At 44.0% G+C, this 6,000-nt stretch overlaps 2 non-coding genes across 2 annotated transcripts; both read right to left on the bottom strand.

Moving 5' to 3' along the window:
* Positions 1-1,076: 1,076 nt before the first annotated feature.
* On the bottom strand, positions 1,077-1,148 carry trnaa-ugc (transfer RNA alanine (anticodon UGC)). The gene has a single exon. It is a non-coding gene; the product is annotated as a tRNA-Ala (tRNA).
* Positions 1,149-1,608: 460 nt separating this feature from the next.
* Positions 1,609-1,680, bottom strand: trnaa-cgc (transfer RNA alanine (anticodon CGC)). The gene has a single exon. It is a non-coding gene; the product is annotated as a tRNA-Ala (tRNA).
* Between the last annotated feature and the right edge of the window lie 4,320 nt (positions 1,681-6,000).

Below are 6,000 nucleotides of genomic sequence, written 5' to 3' on the forward strand. Positions count from 1 at the left end.
ACGGGGCTAGAAATGCTCAGGGACATTGTAGCAGAGGCCTGAAAGAATATTTCGAGTCCCTGAGCTTCAGAGGAGGGCATGGTGAGGCGCGGAGAGCATTGAGTCTCATTTCACTATAGACGGTCGCAGGAATTGCCCCAGGTGTGGTTTTGTGTTTAAAGATCACTTCACTGAAAACACCATGACGAGCTGGCGTTACAGACGGACATGATGGTCAGGAAAAGAGCAGTTGGTTCATCAATCCTGCCCCACATGCCTGGAGCATCGTGACCAGACACTTCCCATCTACACCACCCGCCCCTCCTCCGGGAAACATGTAATCTCCTGGGAGCGGCGACAAATAGAAACAAATCCAGCGCCAATAAGGAGGGAGCATTCTGGGAAATTCCTCCCCGAATCCTTCAGGTGAATAAATTGAATCCAGTGGATCACACTGACCATGTGCAGGTTAACTGTAAATCCACTCGATTTCTATATGATGCGATCTCTGCCTCAGTCAAGAACTGGTCAAGATGCATCCAGAAGGCAAAGAGAGACAGTCAGCACCCACCACACCAGCCGGCAATGCATTCCAGAGACTCACTACTCTCTGGGAAAAGAAGAACCGCCGAACATCCAGCCTATTCCTACCTCTGTGTGCTCTAAACGCCAGTCCGATGCTCTTCCCCAATCTGTGAAACTGGGAATAATCTATTTCTTCACTCAGACGGTGGAGGCCAAGTCACTGAATATATTTAAGAAATATAGATTTCCACACACGGAAGGCATCAAAGCGTATGGAGAGAGAGCGGGAATATGGTATTGAGATGGAGGATCAGCCATGATCATGTATCATGGCGGAGCAGGCTCGAAGGGCCGAATGGTGATCCCATTTTCTCTGTTATTATCACTGGGCACGCTTTCCAGCCGCGGGATGGCAGCCATTTCAAAGGCGTGTGCGTGCTTCCATTGCATTGTATTGTATCGTATGCAGAGCGTTCGGGTTTTCTCGAGGTGAAGAAACCCTTTCCTGTTTTTGTGTGCAAAGGTGAGGTGAGGACAAAAGGATCTTTTCAAAATTCGAAACATAAAGCGCTTGGAGATACCGGGGATTGAACCCGGGTCCTCTTACATGCAAAGCATGCGCTCTTCCACTGAGCTACATCCTCACAGCAAAGCCACTTCAACTTTAGAATAAAAAAGTGGGCTTTCGTCTCTGTCTGTCCCGGACAACGAGATGCCCAGTTGTCACACGTGCTCGAAATGTTCAACCTCTGCTTCAGTTCACGGGGTTTCTGCTCCTCTTTACTTTGAACTTTCCAAGAAAAGTCAGCGGAAAAAAAAAAAATTGCCAATAGTCAGTGACGAGGCTGATATCCAACCTCTGAATCATAAAGTGAGATGGATGAATGAAAGAGTGTCAAACAAGAGCTGTGACTGCTCGCTCGACATTGTACTGTCACAAATACCGGTCAGTCGGCAGTGAGCTGAGCTGCTGAGCGGACCGTAAGATGAAGTCCTGCTCCGGGACAATTTAATGCTTGTGGAGCCTCAGAAGTTGCAATTCGCTGCGCTCAGAAAGCGCGATTCGCCTTTCCTGTGGTTAATTCTATTGAAAAAAATATTTTTTGGAGATGCTGGGGATTGAACCCAGAACCTCATACATGCGAAGCATGCGCTCTACCACTGAGCTACATCCCCAGATAAAATAAATAGCTACCCAAGGAAAGAAGAACTGATTGTTCTCATTTTATGAGGCTACCCAAGTTGGGTATGACGCGTGATAGATTATTTCCAGTTTCAAAGATTGGGGAGGAGCAGGGAACAGGTGTTCAGACGACACAGAGGTAAGAATAGTCTGGATGTTAAGCGGTTCTTCATTTCCCAGGCAGTAGTGAGTCTCTGGAATGCATTGCCGGCTGGTGTGGTGGGTGCTGACACTTTGTATACTTGGCTTAAATTCATCTAATTTTCTGCTCCAACCAGACAATTAAAGATGATGTATGCGGACCTGATGCAACTGTGGGTGAATGGAATAAACTAGGCCTCGGCACTTAGTCTAATGAGAAAGGGGGAGTTGAGAAGAAAGGCTCGGAAAGGGGGGAGAGACTCCTTGAACTGTGCTGTAACCATCCCTCCTATTTCAGGGCGCATTTTTCGAACGCTCCCGTTATCACTCACTTTGCTTTCGGTTGGACGGGACTAAAAATGCTCAGGCACAATATAGCAGAGGCCGGCAAGAATATTTTGAGTCCTCCAGCTTCAGAGGAGGGCAAGTTGAGGCACAGAGAGCATTGAGTCTCATTTCACGATAAAGGGCCAGGTGTGAGTTTGTGTTTTTAGATCACTTCACAAAAAAACACTTTGACGAGCTGAGGTTACTGACGGACATGATGGTCAGGAAAAGACCAGCTGGTTCATCAATCCTGTCCCACATGCCCGGAGCATCGTGACTGGACACTTCCTACCGACACCACCCGCCCCATCCACCGAAAACATGTAATCTCCTTGGAGCGATTACAAACCAGACAAAAATACCGTGCCAATTTCTATAAAATTCCTCCCCGACATCCTCAGGTGATCGAAACCAGTCCAGGACATGAGAGTGACCCTCCGTAGGTTAACTGTAAAACTACTTACCTTCTATATGATGCGATCTCTGTCCCAGTCAAGGACCGATTCAGATCCCTCGAGAAAGCAGGCAGACACTCAGCACCCACCACAGCAGTCGGCAATGCATTCCAGAGGCTCAACACTCTATGAGAAATGGTGAACCGCCGAACATCCAGCCAATTCTTACCTCAGTGAAGTCTAAACGCCAGTCCTTTGAATTCATGCCTCTGAATCATAAAGTGAGTTGTATGAATGATAGAGCGTCAAACAGGAACGAGAAATGAGAAATCCTCGCTCGACATTGCACCGTCACACACTCCGGTCAGTCGGGGGCTGCTGTCAGCTGAGCTGCTGAGGGGACCGTGAGATGAAATCCTGCTCCGGGCCAATTTAATGCTGTGGAGCCTCAGAAAATTCATCTTCCTGTGGGCGGCGGGTAGGAGAGGGGAAAGAGACGCCTTGGTGTGAGATTAGGCATTTTTAGCACAAAAAGCTTGCATTTGGATTCGGAGTTTTCTAAATATAAACCATAGAGACCACTCACGTTTACACTAGGCATCTTAATACATAAACAGCAACCGGTTATAAACGTAAGATCGCTGGGAATCGGAGGATAGTCGCTGAGGATCATGAAATGGGCGAGTTAAAACTTACCCAGAATACGGAAGGTCAGACTGAGGGAGTCGATGCTGGAAGCTTTTTACACGGCAGGGTTGAAGCATTTTGCAGAAGATAATAGGCGACATTGAGAATGTGTTGAGAATATGTAGAGAATGTTTTGAGAATGTGTTGAGAATATTTAGACCTTGGACATGTCGACATACAGGGGTCTTGGGTCCTCACTTAACATGAGCAGTTCTGATGGGGGAGAGTCAAGGAATGTGAATAACAAGTAAAGATAAGGGAGAGTTCGCATGAAATGTGCGGTATGAAGAATTCTAGTTTTACATTTGAATTTGTAGAAGGACAGGATGGCGCGACAGAGAGGGAGAGAGAGACGGATAAGCAGCCACCCGAGGGTTACAGCTTCTATCGAAAGCAAGACTGACGGTTAGTATCGTGTCCTTCTTAGTAATACTATGGCCTTAAACATTGTGTGTGCTGATACTTGCATATATTCAATAAAGGATTAATCACAACATATTGGTGTCGATTCTGAATCGATCTTATAAACTGGCGAGTGCGGCGTCGGAACTTGACAGGAGATAATTTAGATTGAGTGAAACTAAGTGCCTCGGACGGACAAGGTGCGAAACCCAGTCCGTTAAGGCAGGAAAACCGTTTGGGCAGGAGCATAAGTTTTTCCCTCCAATACTAACGGTATCCATGGGTACTATCACGGAAGCTTTTTGAAAAGAATCTGAGCGTCGTGATGGGCAGAGAAGTCTGTTAAGAATTGTCCAAGAGGTAACAGGTTTGAGTGAGACAAAGACTGTGAGCTTGAGACATTGACTCAGTAAAAAATGGGGTTAAGTAGCGAACATCGGAATTTAAAAATTGGTTTGGGAGAAAACAGGATAAATTAGTTGATCACATAATAAAGAAGGAGAGAGGGGAAGATCCAATCCCTTTTGTAGTTACAAGCTACAAAAGTTCTTTTGTTTGCAGCGCACTGTTTCTTTAAAAGCCTGTGTGAATGTTCCGGTCCATTGTCTGTGACGAAACCCTCTTTTTCAGCCTGCAGTGTAAGAATGGTACAAAGATTTTATTTAGCTGCGAAGGCTAACTTTTCTTCAATTATATTCAGTATTTTTTATGCTCAATTGTAAAGGCGACTGACGAAACAACAAAAAGAAAGGTAAAGTAATTTATTGGGTTTTTGTAAGCATTTGTTGTTTCTATAATATTATTTGTTTTGAATTATGTTAAGTTTAAGATATTGCTGAATTAAATTGGAGATATTGAGGTTAACAAATCTATTAAATAATGAAAACGAGACTTTTATTGTGGCAACGGTGAAATTCTGATTATTGTAAATTATGTGAGAGTCTTTAGATCTCAACATGAAATTATCACATTAAAAGCAATTGGCATTTGTGAATTTCTCACAAATGCCAAGGAGTTAATGATTTGAGCTGGAAAAGGAGTTAATGTTGAGTGCAATTAGTTGGCATAGGGGTAGGCACAACCTACTCTTTTTAAAAAGAAATGTATGAACGAAAATGCTGTCATCCTTGACAGAAATGTGTTTAATGTTAATAGCGATGTTATTAATGATTTCTGCTTGTTTTAACAGATTTCCAAATCCTGAGGATAAAACGTTTGGTAAAAAGTCTGTGCCTTCACGGCTCATGTATTGAAAATTGGAAATCAAAAATAAGCTAACATTTATTTTCCAGAATGTAATTGTATTATGATCTTTGTATTAATGCTTAACGGCACAAAGATATTTTTTTTTTTTTTTAAGTTGATATGAAAGCAGCGTGACGCAACCTGCGTGAGTCTGATGATATCTGGTTCCGCCTTCTTTTAACTGCAGAGAAATTAACCTCTTCCACAGGCAGCTGATTTAGATTTGTTTCTAGCATAAGATTAACTCTGCCCAAATATTCACAAAGCAGCAACTTTTCTATTGCAGAATATAACCATATATCAGGAATTATTACATTTTTCAGTTTCTTAATTTGAGTGGATATTTCCCCACGTTGATGGAAGGAAATCAGGAATTGACAAATGCATGTTATGCAATTCACCCCTTGGGTTCTCAAGAACAACCACAGTGGATTTTCTGTTTTCTTCTTTTAAAACAGGTGAACATGGTTTTCGGAACCGAATGTGTGCTGATGTTGCAGGATTACCGAGAGCAGTTCTTTGATATAAAAGTGGCCTCACCGAGTTGCGGAGCCACCTTTGTTGGAAAAAAAACATAGGTGTAGGAGGAGATCCAGGATTGTTGAGTATTTCAGACCTCATCGGCAGACATCGAATGTCACAGCGTTGTTACGATTTGGTCCAAGACTTTGCCTCTCAAAGGCTCGGCTTTAACCCATTCAGGGTTATTTGTTATCATCCGAGATAGTCGAGTGTTCGAGTGGGTGGAGATATGAGAGTTATCTCCAAAAGTATTTGCAAGCACTGCTGGACAACAACCATAATTCCTGTTTCAGGTCCCCGTTTTTCGAACGCTGCGCTGATCGATCAGGAAGCAGTCAGTTGGACGGGATTAGAAATGCTCAGAAACATTGTAGCAGAGGCCTGCAAGAATATTTTGAGTCATTGAATTTCAGAAGAGGACGGTCAGGAGGCCAAGTGCTGCAACTGTTGCGGAGAGGCTGTTCATCTCTATAAGACCTACCCAAACAGCAGACGTAGCTACGCGCAGGCAGCGAGGTGCGAGTTGATGCAGGAGAAGATATAGCCATCGTGACTTCTCCAGAGGAGGCCAGACCTCTCTGGAGAAGTCACCAA

This window comes from Heptranchias perlo, unplaced genomic scaffold, assembly GCF_035084215.1.
Source record: "Heptranchias perlo isolate sHepPer1 unplaced genomic scaffold, sHepPer1.hap1 HAP1_SCAFFOLD_43, whole genome shotgun sequence".
Lineage (NCBI taxonomy): Eukaryota > Metazoa > Chordata > Chondrichthyes > Hexanchiformes > Hexanchidae > Heptranchias > Heptranchias perlo.